The 17,087-nt window shown below is 44.1% G+C and overlaps 1 pseudogene; it reads right to left on the bottom strand.

Annotated features, from left to right (window-relative positions):
• Nucleotides 1-1,775: 1,775 nt before the first annotated feature.
• The window catches only part of LOC100936086 (olfactory receptor 7E24-like), a 20,603-nt pseudogene continuing 5,291 nt past the window's right edge, over nt 1,776-17,087 (bottom strand).

Below are 17,087 nucleotides of genomic sequence, written 5' to 3'. Positions count from 1 at the left end.
ATATCACAGTAGGTGTACACCCACTGTGATGTTATTCACAATACCCTAGGAGATATAACTTTTAATATCACAGAGGGTGTACACACTATTTGTGTATCCTAATATCCTAAAAATAAATAGGACACCTGATATCACAGTTGGCGTACACACTGTGATATTAATCGTAATATTCCAGCTGGATGTTACTCCTCAGGTCACAGGGGGTTAATACCCTGAGACAGTATTCCTCATATTCCAGGGTGGTGATACTCCTAAAGTCACAGGGTGTGTACCCCCTGTGATATTATTTGTCCTATTCTAGGGGGACATTACTTCTAATGTCACAGGAAGGTACATCCTGTGATATTATTCATAGTATATGAGAGGGATATTAGTACTAATGTCACAATGCATGTACACCTTGTGATATTATTCATAATATCCTAATATCACAGGGGGTGTGTTCCCTGTGATGTTATTCCTAATATCCTAGACGGATATTGCTCCTAACGTCACAGGCTGTGTACACCTTGTCATATCATTCATAATATACTAAAACTATGTTATTCCTCATGTCACAGGGGGTGTTCACCATGTGATATTATTCATAATAGTTTTGTGGGATGTTACTCCCAAAGTCACACGGGGTGTACACAGAGTCACACAGTGATATGACCTGTAATATTCTATAGAAATGTTACTTGTAAATCACAGGGGCTGTACCTCCTGTGATATTATTCGTCATATTCTAGGGGAACGTTACTACTATTGTCACAGGGAGTGTACACCCTGTGATATTACTCATCATATCCTAGCAGGATGTTACTACCAATGTCACAATGCGTGTACACCCTGTGACATTATTTGTAATATCCTAAAGAGATGTTACTACTAAGGTCACAATGTATGTACACCCTCTGATATTATTCGTTATATCCTCAGGGGATGTTACTCCTAATGTCACACGGGGTGTACTCCCTGTGATATTATTCATACTATCCTAGGGGGATGTTACTTTTGATGTCACCGGGGGTGTATATCATGTGTATTCAACGCCTGTGATACTATTCCTAATATCCTAGGGGCATGTTCCTCCTAAGGTCACATGGGGTGTACACCATGTGTGTACACCTGCTGTGATATTATTCATAATATCCTAGGGGAATGTTACTTCTGATGGCACAGGAGGTATACACCATGTGTGTAAACCACCTGTGTCATTATTCGTAATATCCTAGGGGGATGTTTCTTTTAATGTCACAAAGGGTGTACAAAATGTCACAGAAGGTGTACAGCTTGTGACGTTATCTGTAATACCCTAGAAGGATGTTACTCCTAATATGTCACAGGGGTGTACACCCTTTGACATTATTTGTAATCTCATAGAGAGATATTACTTCAAATATCACAGTGGATGTACACACATAGTGTATACCCTGTGATATTATTCATAATATCCTAGGGAGATACAACTCCTGATATGACAGTGCGTGTACCCCGTGTGTGTACACCCTTGATATTAGTCGTAATATCCAGGGTAAATATTACTCCTAATATCACACAGTGTGCACACCCTGTGATATTTTTCATAATATTTAAGGGAGATCCTGCTTCTAATATCACAGTGGGTGTACCCCGTGTGTGTAGACTCTGTGACAGTATATTTTATATCCTAGGGAGGTATCACTCCTAATATCACAGTGGGTGTTCACCCTGTGATATCATTCTTATTTGACCTTGCTGCCTTTTTTAACCCACACTACTAAAGGAATGCAACAGATAAGAAGATATTGAGATTAGACCGTGCTGCCGTGTGGCCGCCGCAGGACACTTTTAATATCCCTGTTTCTCGGGCTGTAGATAAAGGGGTTCAGCATGGAGGTGACCACTGTGTACATCACTGAGGCCACTGCACCCTTTCTCGGGGAAGATGACACATCTGAACTGAGGCACCCTCCAACACCTGTTCCATAAAATAAGCAAACAACTGACAGGTGAGACCCACAAGTGGAGAAGGCCTTATACTTCCCACCTGATGATGAAACCCTCAGAATGGAGGAAACAATTTTATAGTAAGAGAAAAGGGTCCCCGAGGTGGGAAGAAAACCAATGATGGCAGCAGGCAAATACATGATGATGTTATTGGTGAAGGTGTCACAACATGCAAGATGGGGGAGTTGAGAAGCGTCACAGAAGAAATTAGGAATTTCCACCTCCTTGAAGCAGGTCATTTGTAAGGCAATCAAGTTGTGCAGCTGGGAGTCTAAAAGACTGAGAAAAAAAAAAAAAAAACAGCAAAACTAGGAAGCCACAGAAACACGGGTTCATGATGGCTGAATGATATAGAGGGTGACAGATGGCTACAAACCGGTCATAGACCATCACACTCAGGAGCATGTCTCTCTTCCATGCCTCCAAAAATGGCAAAGAGAGACATCTGAGTCAGGCAGCCTGCATAGGAGATGACTCTGCTGCGAGACTGGATGTCCACAATCATCTTGGGGACCGTGGTGGAGGTGAAACCGATGTCAGGCAAGGACAGGTTGGAGAGGAAGAAGTACATGGGGGTGTGGAGGTGGGAGTCAGGGCTGATGGTCAGGATGATGAACAGGTTCCCCAGCACCGTGACCAGGCACATGGACAGGAACAGCCCAGTGAGGACTGGCTGCAGTTCTAGATCCTCTGAGAGTTCTAGGAGGAGGAATATAGAGACATCTGTTAGATTCTGTGGGTCTGTACAGTTTGAACACCTTTTGCCTAGAAAAGAGGGTTGAAAAATCAGAAACAAGTAAACCAACACCCAGCATTGTGTCTGCATTTTGAATACAAGCAATTCACAAGTAATGTTTTCAGATTTCAGAGCAATCCACACTCAGGAATATTTTGCAGTTCTGACAAACTCAATTGTCTTATAATGCTTTCATCATTGATTTCTGTGTTATTCACTTCTTGCTGTACACACCTGCCTTAGAGACACTAGATTCAAGAATGTTCCAAGAACCAGATCATCATATATAACAAATTCGTAATTGCTAGAAAATACAGCCTATCTTTTCCGAAGAAAATTATGTAATAAAACCATTCTCTTCACTTTAAGAAAAAGGTTATCCTAATTAAAGGAAATTAAGAACTCAAATTTTTTTATTCTAATAGATTGATACAAATTCCCTTGATTTAGAACATTTATAAACACTGTATAACAGCTGAGACCATGCCATCTGGAAGTGAAATTAAAGTTAATAGTTCATAAGCAGAAAATAGTTCCACATGCCAGTTAGGTCCTAGTGATTTCATCATTATGTTTTCTGACTTTTCTCCTTCAAGAGAGTAATTGCTTACTCAAATCGGTGGGTCTTGTTTTAAAATTCATGTAAGCTATAACTCCTGTCCTTAGCTTAGGTGAACTTAGAGTTTTCATCAGAAAGTTTGGCCGGACGCGGTGGCTCACGCCTGTAATCCCAGCACTCTGGGAGGCCGAGGAGGGTGGATCACGAGGTCAGGACATCAAGACCATCCTGGCCAACATGCTGAAACCCCGCCTCTACTAAAGATACAAAAACTTCGCCCTGTAAGGCAGCGCGCACCTGTAGTCCCAGCTACTCAGGAGGCTGAGGCAGGAGAACGGCTTGAACCTGGGAGGCAGAGGCTACGGTGAGCCAAGATCACACCACTGCACTCCAGCCTGGGCAACAAGAGCAAAACTCCGTCTCAAAAAACAAAAAACAAAAAGAATCAAGTAAGTCGAAGTCACACTGATGACAGCCAATTTTTGTGAACCAGGGAAGTGTCAATCCAATAATTAACATAGATTTTTACTTTTGCTATCTATCTCCTATGTGCCAAGCAAGATATAGGCTCTGGGGAATCAGAAACAAAAGAGACTCACTTGTTCCTCTCCCAATACTCAGTACTTACTGAGATAAGAACAAAATAAAATGTCCTGTCTGGAATGCAGGGAAACCAGAACTTCAGGTCAGGGGATATTTCCATTGAATTGTATGGAGTTTAAGCTTAAAATATTAACGAATGTATCTAAAATTCACTTTGCCTTTACTTTATGCATCCATCATAGAGATCACGCAGCGGGCACCCACAATCGGTGTAATCATCACTCACTTCCATTGGATCAACTAGAAATCAACTCAGATGAGAGTGCTGAGTCTCAGAGGGTGGACATCTCACCCTTTGCCATACAGATAAGTAGAAAGGGTGGTATTCAAAATTAATGGCCAGACTCTAAGTCCCAGGTACTATACTTCATGGTCTTCCAACTCACAAAAAGTTGTGGGGGGTTTTTTGTTTTTGTTTTTGTGTTTTTGAGATGGAGTCTTGTTCTGTGGCCCAGGCTGGAAGTGCAGTGGAGTGATCTCAGCTCATTGCAACCTCCGCATCCCAGGTTCAAGCTGTTTTCCTGCCTCAGCCTTCCGAGTAGCTGAGATTACAGGCGCCCGCCACTACGCCCGGCGAATTTTTTTCTATTTTTAGTACAGACGGGGCTTTACCATGTTGGCCAGGCTGGTCTTGAACACCTGACCTTGTGATTCGCCTGCCTCAGCCTCCCAAAGTGCTGGGATTACAGGTGTGAGCCACTGCGCCCAGCTTCAAAAAGTTTTAAGCAGAGCTCAGAGGTCTTAACCACAGGTACATCTGAGGAGCATTTTTGAAACGGTTTCCAGCTTCCTCAACAGGAACAGAAGCCAAACTCCGAATTTATGACTCCTTTGAGGAAGTGGAGAGCTGTAAGGAAAGCCAGGAACAGGAAGGGGCAAGGTAGAGATGCATCCCGAATGATCCTGTGCCAATTCTTTCTGGAATCTTTGATGTGATCTCAGCTGCCCTTTCTATATTTGACACAGTGATTGTGGCCCCCACTGTTCTAGCTGTGGTCTACAAGGAACCCCCAAAGGGAAGGGCACAGTGAGCAGGGGCATCGGCCTGAGTGACAAGGATTTGAGAGGGCAGGTTGGATGCAGGGAGAGGACTGGCCAAATGCCATGTGTCTGGACTTAGACTGCCTGGTTCAAACTGGACTTCACCCTTTTTGACTTCATGATCTGGTACAAGTTATATGAAAATGCGTTGCTCCTTTTCTAGTCTGTAAAATAATAATGAAATGTGCACTAATAACTGGGAGACTACGCAGAGGAAATGAAACAAGCTGCATAGACCACAGAGCTCAGAGCCTGGCCTTTAGGAAGCCCTCAGTAAGGGTTCATGATGCCACGGTGTCTGTCATCATCCTCTTTATCCTCATCATCACTTTCATAATCTTTTTATTATTCTTAGGGAATAGTTTAGAGGGACTCATTCCCTGCTATCATGGATGAGATGTCTATGAAAAAGACAACCAGTGGGGGAGGAAAGCAACGTTTTGAATAAGATTTCTGAGACCCCCACCACAACCAAGAACAGAAACTCCACAGTCTGCTGAGCCGACAGTTTGCACATTGGTCTCCTCCCATCTGCCCACCGCACTCTTCTGTTTTTTTCCTGAGGGTGAGGAAACAAAACAAGGCTCCCGACCGTCCCTCAGCACTCACTGAACTGCCCTTCCCCTCTGCTGGGCCATGACCACGGAGAACAGGTCCACTGTCCTCCCTGCGTGGTGCACGATGGAGGCTCAGACTCCGTCCTCAAAGCTGGCAAGAAGACAGGGTGAGACATGAGCCTCCTGATACAGGTGACGGGTGTGGAGCCCACAGGACTGGAACCTCACACTGCAGGGCTGGAGGCACAGACGGAGTATTTACTATTCTATGACCTGGGGGGCTCAAGGCACAGAGCTCCTCATTAGCCAAATTCGCCCAAGTTCCCCAACCTTTAAGGATTTCCTCATAATAATGCAAGAAGAAGAGAAAAGTGAGTGTCCATAGAAGCTTTGGGGCTCTTCCTCTAATCAGGAGAAAGCTGGTGTGTATTATTCGCTTCTTTCTTTTCTTTTTAAAGATCCAACTGCTTTAATTTTAATCTTTCATTATGGGAAAATATACCACGTATAAATATTAAAAATTATAAATATATATTATTTCATATAGAATGGCCAGTATAAACATTTACAATTTCCACTATTTTTCAGTTTACAGTTTAATAACATTAAGTACATTCACATTGTTTAGCAACCATCACCGCCATCATCTCCAGAACAGTTTTATCTTTCAAAATGGAAATTGCACCCATTAACCAAACTCTCCATCCCTCTTTCTCGCCCACCCCTGGGGGCCACCATTCTAATTTGCAACTCTATGAGTTTAACTACTCTAGACCCTTGATATAAGTGGAATCATACCGTGGTTTTTTATTTATTTATTTATTTTTATTTTTATTTTTTTTTATTTATTTTTTTTTTTTGGAGACAGTCTTTCTCTGTCACCCAGGTTGGAGTGCAGTGTCGTGATCTCAGCTCACTGCAACCTCCACATCGTGGGTTCAAGCGATTCTTGTGTCTCAGTCTCCCGTGTAGCTGGGATTACAGGCGTGTGCCACCCCACACACCCAGCTAATTTTTGTATTTTTAATAGAGACGAGCTTTCACCATATTGGCCAGGCTGCCAGGCTGGTCTCGAACTCCTGACCTTAAGTGATCTGCCTGCCTCAGCCTCCCAAAGTGCTGGGGTTACAGGTGCGAGCCACTGAGCCTGGTCGTGTTTATCCTTTTGGGATTTATTCATTTCACTCACGATAATGTCTTCAAGGTTCATCCATGTTGCAGCCTGTGTCAGAAGTGCCTGTCTGTTTTATTTTTTGGTTTTTTTTGTTTGTTTGTTTTGTTTTATTTTGTTTTGTTTTGTGTTTACATGGAGTCTCACTCTGTCGCACAGACTGGAGTGCAGTGGCACAATCTGGGCTCACTGCAACCTCCGCCTCCCAGGTTCAAGTGATTCTTGTGCCTCAGCCTCCCGAGTAGCTGGGACTATAGGCACACGCCACCACGCTCGTCTAATTTTTTGCATTTTCAGTAGAGATGGGGTTTCACCAAGATGGCCAGGCTGGTCTTGAACTCCTGACCTCAGGTGATCCTCCCACCTCGGTCTTCCAAGATGCTGGGATTACAGGCGTGAGCCGCCGCACCGGCCAGAAGTACCTGCCTTTTTAAGGCTGAATAGTCTTCCATTGTATGAATGAACTGCAGCGTGTTTTTTCATTTATCTGTCCACGAACCCTTGGGTTGCTTCCACATTTTGGCTATTGTGAATAATGCTGCTATGAATATGGGTGTACAAATATCTCTTCCACTCCTGGCTTCTAATTCTTTTTGGTAGGTACCCACAAGTGCAACTGCGGGAACATCTGATGATTCTATTTCTACTATTTCCAGTACACGCCATACTATTTTCCCTGTTCCTTCACGGTTTTACATTCCCTCCAATCAGATTCGAGCATTCCTACTTCCCTCTAGTTTCACCAGTGCTTGTTTGTTTATCATATCCATCCAAATGTGTGGTATCACATTCTTGGTTTGATTTGCGCTTCCCTATGATTAGTGATTTGAACATCACTTTAGATGCTTATTGGCTGTTGCTATATCTTCTTTAGGGACACATCTACTCGAATCTTCTGACCATTGTTAATGGGATGCTTTGGGTTTCTTGTTGTTTAGTTCTGGCTGTTCTTTATATATGATGGATATCAGCCTCTTTTCAAATATATGATTTGCAAATATTTTTCCTAATCCACGGGTTATCTTTTCACTCAGTTCACAGTGTTTTTTGATGCACAAAAGTGTCTGTCATTTAGATGTAATCCAAGGAGTCTAATTTTCTTTTGTTGCCTATGCTTTTGGTGTCACATCCCAGAAAGCATTGCCCAATCTGATGTCATGAAAGTGTGGCCAATGTTTTCTTTTAGGCATATTATACTTTTAGCACTTGGAGTTAGGTCTTTGATCCAGTTTGTGTTAATTTTTGCACCTGGTGTGACATAGGGTCCACCTTCATTCTTCTGCATGTGGAGATCAAGTTTCTCCAACACCATTTCTTGAAAAGGCTGCTTTTCCACCAATGAACTTTCTTAGCACTCATGTTAAAAATCATTTGAACATATAGGTGAGAAGTTATATCTGGGCTCAAAAACAAACAAACAACAAGAGACAACAGATAAGGATACAGCATGGGCCGGGCGCGGCTGCTCACGCCTGTAATCCCAGCACTTTGGGAGGCGGAGGCGGGCAGATCACCTGAGGTCAGGAGTTCAAGACCAGCCTGACCGACAGGGAGAAACCCCCGTCTCTACTAAAAATACAAATTAGCTGGGCGTGCTGGCGCATGCCTGTAATCCCAGCTACTTGGGAGGTGGAGGCAGGAGAATCGCTTGAACCCAGGAGGCAGAGGTTGCAGTGAGCCAAGATTGCACCATTACACTCCAGCCTGGGCAACGAGAGTGAAACTCCATCTCAAAACAAAAAAAACAAAAAAACAGCATGATTTCAAGAACAGAAAGAGAAGAGCTTAAAAACCAGCATAATGAGAAAGTTAGGAAGCTTCTTACCAAAGCATCTGGAAATATGCAAGAAATTCTTGTGAGCTAAAATTTTCATACTGTACTATCAAACACTAGAACTCACTTATCCATCTTTCTGTATTTTGGGACCCAATTATCCACTTCTCTTCATTCCCCATCCCACCCCTTTTCTTCCTAGCATCTGCCAACCCCCTTTATACTCTCCACCTTCCTGAGATTCCTTTTGTGTGTAGGTGTGCGTTGGAATCTCTTTCTGTTGCCCAGGTTGGAGTATACAGGCACAATCCGGGCTCACTGCAACCTCCGCCTCCCAAGTTCAAGTGCTTCTTGGGCCTCAGCCTTCTGAGTAGCTGAGACTACAGGCACATGTCACCACGCCCAGCTAATTTTTTGTGTTTTTAGTAGAGACGGGGTTTCACTATGTTGGCCAGGCAGGTCTCGAACTCCTGGCCTTAAGTGATCCGTGTGACTCGGCCTCCCAAAGTGCTGGGATTACAGGCCTGAGCCACCACACCTGGCCAAGATTTTCTTTTTTGTTCCTACATATAAGTGAGGACCTGTAATATTTGTCATGCTTATTTCACTTAATATACAGACCTGCAATCTCATCCATTTTTTCCTGCAGTGGAGAGGATTTTATTCCTTTTTAGGCTGAATAATACTTCATTGTGTGTGTATACTTCAGTTTCTTAATTGAAACAAATTTCTAAATCGCAAATATTTTTAAAATGTCTCAGAATGTGAAACTTTAGGGATACTGTGCCCATTTTATTCTTTTCTATTTCCCATTTTATGTATATGCAAGTGTATATAATAAAGCAGCAATCAATGTGTGTATCAATCTATAACTTCAACAAATGTAAAATGAAAATGCTAAGTGGTGGCTGGGCGTGGTCGCTCACGCCTGTAATCCCAGCACATTGGGGGGCCGAAGCAGGCGGATCACCTGAGGTCGGGAGTTCAAGACCAGCCTGACCAATATGGAGAAACACTGTCTCTACTAAAAATACCAAAAAAAAAAAAAAAATTAGCTGGGCGCGGTAGCACATGCCTGTAATCACAGCTACTCGGAAGGCTGAGACAGGAGAATCGCTTGAATACGGGAGGCAGAGGTTGCAGTGAGCCAAGATCGTGCCATTGCACTCCAGCCTGGGCAACAAGAGTGAAACTCTGTCTCAAAAAAAAAAAAAAAAAAAGAAAATATTACTCCCATTATCGCAGGGGGTGTTCACCCCTGATGATATTGTTTTCTAATATCCAGGGAAGGAGAGTATGATATTACTCCCAATATTGCAGGGGGTGTACACCTTTTTGTGATATTGTGTCTAATATCCAAGGAAACAGAGGATGATATTACTCTCAATATCGAAGAGGGTGGACACCCCCCTGGGATATTGTTCCTAATATCCCAACAGGGAGAGGATGATATTACTCCCCATATCGAAGGAAATGTACACCACCCCTGTGATATTGTTCCTGATATCCAGAGACGAAAAGAATGATATTACTCCCAACAGCATAGGAAATGTATACCTGCGCTGTGATATTTTTCCCAATATCCGGGGGGGAGAGGATCATATTACTTACAATATCGCGGGGTGTGTACACCCCCTCTGTTATCTTGTTGCTAACATCCAGGTTTGGGGAGGACGATATTACTCCCAATATCGCAGGGTAGTACACACCCCCATGTGACCTTGTTAGTAATTTCCTGGGTGGAGAGGATGATATTACTCCCAATATCGCAGGGGTGTACACCCCACTGTGATATTTTTCTAAATATTCAGGGCGGGAGAGGATAAATTACTCCCAATATTGCAGAAGGTGTACATCCCTCCTGTGATATTGTTCATAGTATCCAGGGAAAAAGAGGATGATAGTTTCAAAATAGCCGGGGTTTTCCACGACCCCCACGCCATGATGTTGTTCCTAATATCCAGGTGGGCAAAGAAGCATATTACTCCAAATATCGCAGGTAGTGTACAACCCCCTTGTAATGTTGTTCCTAATATCCAGGGAAGGAGGGAACGATATCACTACCAATATCGCACCAGCTGTACAACCCACTGTGATTTCGTTTCTAAAAACTGTGGAGGAGAGGATATTACTTTCAATATCACACGGGTGTACACCCCCCACCCCATGATATTGTTCCTAATATCCAGAGGGCGAGAGGATGATATTACTCCTAATATCACAGGGGGTTTTACACCAATATCCCAGGGGGTGGACACTCCCCTGTGATGTTGTTCCTAATATCCAGGGGGAGAGAGGATGATATTACTCCCAATATTGCAGCAGGTGTACAACCCCCATAATTTGGTTTTTAACATCCAGGGGGCAGAGGATGATATTACTACCCACGTTGCAGGGAGTGTACACACCCCTGTGATACTCTTCCTAATATCCAGAGGGCGACAGGATGATATTACTCCCAATATCACAGGGGGTGCACACATCCCTGTAAAACTCTTCCTAATATCCAGAGGGAGAGAGGATGATATTACTCCCCGTACCGCAGGGGGTGTACACAGCCCTGTGATACTCTTCCTAATAATATCCAGAGGGAGAGAGGATGATATTACTCCCAATATCGCAGGGGGTATACACAACCCTGTGATATTGTTCCTAATATCCAGAGCGAAAGAGGATGATATGACTCTCAATATCGCAGAGGGTGTACACCCCTCCTCTAATATTGTTCTTAATACCCTGGGAGGGAGAGGATAAGATTACATTGAATACCGCAGGGAATGTACACCCTCCCCCTCTGATACCCTTCCTAATATCCAGGGGAAGAGAGGATAATTTTACTCCCAATAACGCAGAGGCAGTACACCCCCACTGTGATACTGTTCCTAATATCCAAGGGGGGAGAAGATGATACTTCTCCCAATATCGCAGGGGTGTTCACATCCCCAGTTACATTTTTCCTAATATCTAGGGGAGAGACAATTAGATGACAGCAAATGTCGCAGGGTCTGTACATCCCTGCCTGATATTGTCCCTAATATCCAGGGGGAAGAGGATGATATCAAATATCAAAGGGGGTGTACGCCCACCCCTATGATATTGTTCTTAATATTCATGAGGGGAGACGATGATATTACTCCAAACATCGCAGGGGTTGTTCTCACCCCCTATGATATTGTTTCTAATATCCAGGGGGGGAGAAAATAATATTACTTCCAATATTGCAGGTGGTGTATACCCCACCTGAAATATTGCACCAAATATCCAAAGAGGGAGAGGATGGTATTAATACCAATATTGAAGTGTGTGTACACGCCTCTTGTGATATGGTTTTTAATATCCAGAGGGCAGGAGGATGATATTAGTCCCAACATCACAGAGGGTGTACACTACCCCTGTGATATTGTCCCTAACTTCCAGAGGGGAGAGGATGATATCACTCCCAATATGCCAGAAGTTGTACATCCCCCGTGATATTGTTCGTCATATCCAGGGAGGCACAGGATGACATTCCATTGAATTTCACGACAGGCGTACACGCACACTGTCATATTGTTCCTAATATCCAAGAAGGGAGAGGATGATACTTCTCCCAATAAAGCAGTAGGTGTACATTACCCCTGTGTTATTGTCTCTCATATCCGGGGGTGGGGGCGGGGGAGAGGATAACATTCCCTCAAATTTGGCAGGTGGTTTAATGCCCCTTGTGGTATTGTTTTTAATATCCAGCGGGGAAGAAAATAATACTACTCTCAATATCACAGGAAACGTACATCCCCCTGTGATATTGCTACTAATATCCAGGGGTAGAGAGAATGATGTTACTCCCAATATCGTCAAAGTGTCCATCCCCACTTTGGTATTGTTCTTAATATATGGAAGGCAACTATCATATGACTCCCATATGGAAGGGGGAATACACGCCCCTGTGATATTGTTCCCAGTATGCAGTGGAGGAGAGAATGATATTACTCCCAATATCTCAGGAGGTGTACACCCCTCTGTGATCTTGTTCATAAGGTTCAACAGAAAAGATGATCTTACTGGAAATATTGTAAATACACTGTGTGTCCCCAGTGGCTGCTAACGTGCAGGGAGGGACGGGGGTTGGTATCACTCTGCGCATCAGCGGGGAGTGTCCACGCCCCTGCGATGTGGCTCCTACTATCCATGGGGAAGGGGGGTAGATATTACTTCCCGCATCACTGGGGGTGTCCACCCCCCTGCGATATGGCTTGTAATATCCGGGGGGGGGGGTGATATTTCTCCCCGCATCGCGAGGGTCGCCCGCCCCCCTGCGATGTGTATCGTAACATCCAGGGAAAGAGAGGGGGGTGATAGTACTCCCCGCATCGTGGCGGAGCCTATCACAGGTCGGGATACTATACACCCCCTGGGATATTGGGAGTAATATCATACTCTTCCCCCCTGAATATTAGGAACAATATAATGGAGGGGGTGTTCACCCCCTGCCATATTGTGAGTCATATCATTTTCTCTACCCCGGACATCAGGAACAATATCACAGGGGTGGTGTACAACCCCTGCGAAATTGGGAGCTATATCTTCCTCTCCACCTTTGGATATTAGGGACAATATCACAGGGGAGGTCTACACCTTCTGGATTATTGGGATTAATACCCTCCTCTCCCCGCCTGGATATTAGCAATAAGATCACAGAAGGGATGTACACCCAGTGCGATATTTGGAGTAATGTCTTCGTCTACCCCTGGCTATTAGGAACAACATCACATGTACATTTTCTGCGATATTGTGAGGAATGTCACAATATTACGTATCGCAATTAATAATATCAATTATTAATTGATATAAATTATCAATGTTAATAACTGATAATATAATTTTTAAAATCAATACCGATAATAATGATAATATTCAATAGCTATACTGATGATAACAATAAATTATTAATATTAATTATTAATAATGCCTGATATTAATAACTGGTACTGGTCTTATTCATTAGAAAACAGTAATAGTAGCTCCTAATAATTGATATTAATATTAATAATCCAAAAACTTATTAGCAATAATTTCTTAATATTAATATTGGTAATTAATATTAATGTTAATAATAAATGAGTAATAATGAATACTAATACTATGCCTAATACCTCAGTGGGTGTACACCCACCTGTGATATTGTTCCTGATGTCCAGGGAGTGAGAGAGCATGATATTACTTTCAATATCGCAGTAGGTTTACACCCACCAGGTGATATTGATCCAAATATAATATCCAAGGGGTGGAGTATGACGTTACTCCCAATATAGCAGTGGGTGTACATCCACCCGGTGATATTGCTTCTAATATTCATGGAAGAAGAGAATGCTATTACTCCCAGTATCACAGGAAGTGTACACCCCTTCTGTGGTATTGTTCCTAATATCCGGAGGGGGAGAGGGTGATATTCCTCCCAATATCGCAGACTGTGTACAGCCACCCTGTGATATTGTTCCTAATAGCCAGGAAGGGAGAGGACGATAAGACTCCCCATACAGCAGGAGGTGTACACCCACCGTGGGATGTTATTCCCAATATCCATGGAGAGGAGAGGCTGATATGACTCCCAATATCGCAGGGGGTGTACATCCATTCTGTGACATTGTTCTTAATATTCAAAAGCAGAGAGATTGATATTACTCCCAATATCACAGAAAGTATACAAACCCGTGTGATATTGTTCGTGCTATCCAGAAGAAGAGAAGATGATATTACCCCCTATATCGCAGGAGGTGTACACCCACTCTGTGATATTTTTCCTAATATGCAGGGCGGGAGAGGATAATATTCTTTTTAACAGCACAGGGTGTGTACAGCCCCCCGTGATATTGTCCTTAATATTCCAAGGCGGAGAGGATGATATTACTCCCAATACCGCGGAAAGTGTACACCACCCCAGTGATATTGTTCCCATGATCCAGGAGAGAAGAGAATGATATTACTTTCAATATAGCATGGGGTGGACAAGCCCCCAGTGATATTGTTCCTAATTTCAACATGGGAGAGGATGATACTACACCCAATGCTACTGGGGGTAGAAACACTCCTGTGATATTGTTCTTAATATCCAGGGGGAACAGGATGCTATTACTGCAAATACTGCAGAGGATATACACCCATCTGTGATATAGTTGGTAATTTCCAGAGGCGGAGAAGATATTACTGACAGTAACGTAAACACGCTGTGGGACCACCGTGGATCGTAATATCCGGGGGGGAGAGGGGAGTGATATTACTCCCCGCATTGTGGGGGGCGCTCGCCCCCCTGCGATGTGGATCGTAACATCCAGGGGGGAGACCAAGGAGAGTGGATCACTTGAGCCCAGGAGTTCAAGAACAGCCTGGACAACATAGCAACACCCCATCTCTACAAAAAAAAAAATTTTTAATTAAGTGGGTGTGATGGCACATGCCTGTAGTCCTAGCTACTCCAGAGGCTAAGGCAGGAGGATCGCTTGAGCCCAGAAGGCGGAGGTTGCAGTGAGCTGAGATCACACCACTGCACTCCAGCCTAGGTGACAGAGTAAGATTCCGTCTCCAAAAAAAAAAAAAAAAAAAAAAAACAGGGGGGGCAGGGGTATAGGGGTGGGCAGTCTATGTTCCCTCTCCTTGAATCTGGACTGGCTTTGTGACCTGCTTTGACCATTGGTCATATTATAGCAGAAGGTCATCAACTAACCTCTTGGCACCTAGCACCACATGAAGACGCTCAAGCTAGACTTTAAAATGAGAGACCCAGAGGAGAGACAGAAGCTCCACTAAATCCAGAGAACACCTAGACTGATTGAAAACAGAGGAAGCAAGGACAGCAAAGGGCGCTGCAGAGGCCAAGAGGTGAGAGCACAGCAGGAGGGAGGAGCAGCGAATGGCCAGCCGCAAGTGCCTTTGGAGGCCAAGCCATAGCTTGACCAACATCCCAGGGGGTACAGAGACACAGGTTACCTGGATGTGCGTGGAAGAGTTTCCCTCTTTGAGTGAGCCTTAACCCAACAAGAACAAAGCTTTTTGTTGGCCGGGCGCAGTGGCTCAGGCCTGTAATCCCAGCACTTTGGGAGGCCAAGGCAGGCAGATCACCTGAGGTCAGGAGTTTGAGACCAGCCTGGCACACATGATGAAACCCTGTCTCTACTAAACATACACACCAAAAAAATTAGCTGGCCATGGTGGCGCATACCTGTAGTCCCAGCTACTCAGGAAGCTGAAGCAGAATTGCTTGAACCTGGGAGACAGAGGTTGCAGTGAACTGAGATTGTGCCACTGCACTCCAGCCTGGGTGACAGAGCAACACGCCGTCTCAAAAAAAAAAAAAAAAATTCAAAAAGCTTCATAGGAATTGTTCAAGTTAGATTTTTCTTTTTTTTCTTTTTCTTTTTTTTTTTTTTTTTTGGAGATGGAGTCTTGCTCTGTCACCCAGGCTGGAGTGCAGTGGCACAATCTTGGCTCACTGCAACCTCCGCCTTCCAAGTTCAAGCAATTCTCGTGCCTCAGCCTCCCGAGTAGCTGGGATTACAGGCGCCCACTACCATGCCTGGCTAATTCTTGTATTTTTTGTAGAGACAGGGTTTCACCATGCTGGCCAGGCTGTTCTCGAACTTCTGACCTCAGGTGATCCACCTGCCTCGGCCTCTCAAAGTGCTGGGATTACAGGCATGAGCCACCGTGCCCCAGTCGGCCAGATTTTTCCAAAAGGGTTGCTTTTGTTGAATGATAATCCAATTGAATAAAGAATCTGTCCATTTCTATTATGTTAGTCCAGCAATACAGCCAACCTGACAATCTTCAGCCATAACCACAGAAGCCAGCATTACAACCCAGAAGCTAAAGTTCCAAATGTATAACATGATAAAAACATACCAAGATAAGCTAGATTAATTTAGTAAAACATTACCAGTCTCTTGGCCAATACAGCCAACTTCCCAGCACAGACAGCGAGTCAGGCCTTTAGGCTCCCTGGGTTTGGCCCTGAATCCCCACACCTCAGCCAATGGCCCAGCCTACTGACCCCAGTCTCTGGGTCAGTTCATTTTAGACAACAGGGTTGCCGGGCTGCCACAGAGATCAGCAAACAAAATAGTCCACCTGCAAGGAACAGGCCTTCCTTGTGACAACCATGCTACAGGAAAACCAGCCAAGTTGCCGGAACCACAGAGCACAACAAAGTTTGGGTGAAATAGTTGTGGCAAAAATGAAATTCTGGGGCTACATTTCCATCCTGTATGAAATTATTGAATATCCTTGGCCAACACTCCCTGTAGAGATTTGTTTTATGTAAGTTTTAGTTCCAAAATGTGTGGATTTTTTTGCTTGTTGTTGTTGTTGTTGTTGTTGTTGAGACGGGGTCTCACTCTGTCGCCAGGCTGGAGTGCAGTGGCAAGATCTCGGCTCACTACAACCACTGCCTCCCAGGTTCAAGCAATTCTGCTGCCTCAACCTCTCGAGTAGCTGGGACTACAGCTGTGCACCACCACACCACGCCAGTCTAATTTTTTCTTCTTTTTTTTTTGTATTTTAGTAGAGACAGGGTTTCACCGTGTTAGCCAGGATGGTCTCGATCTCCTGACCTTGTGATCTGCCGGCCTCGACCTCCCAAAGTGCTGGGATTACAGTCGTGAGCAGCCATGCCCGGCCCAAAATGTGTGTTTTCTAAATCACTC

This window comes from Pongo abelii, chromosome 10 (assembly GCF_028885655.2).
Source record: "Pongo abelii isolate AG06213 chromosome 10, NHGRI_mPonAbe1-v2.0_pri, whole genome shotgun sequence".
Classification (NCBI taxonomy): domain Eukaryota; kingdom Metazoa; phylum Chordata; class Mammalia; order Primates; family Hominidae; genus Pongo; species Pongo abelii.
The sequence above is the reverse complement of the archived record's forward strand: the minus strand, read 5'-3'. Positions and strand labels throughout refer to the sequence as shown.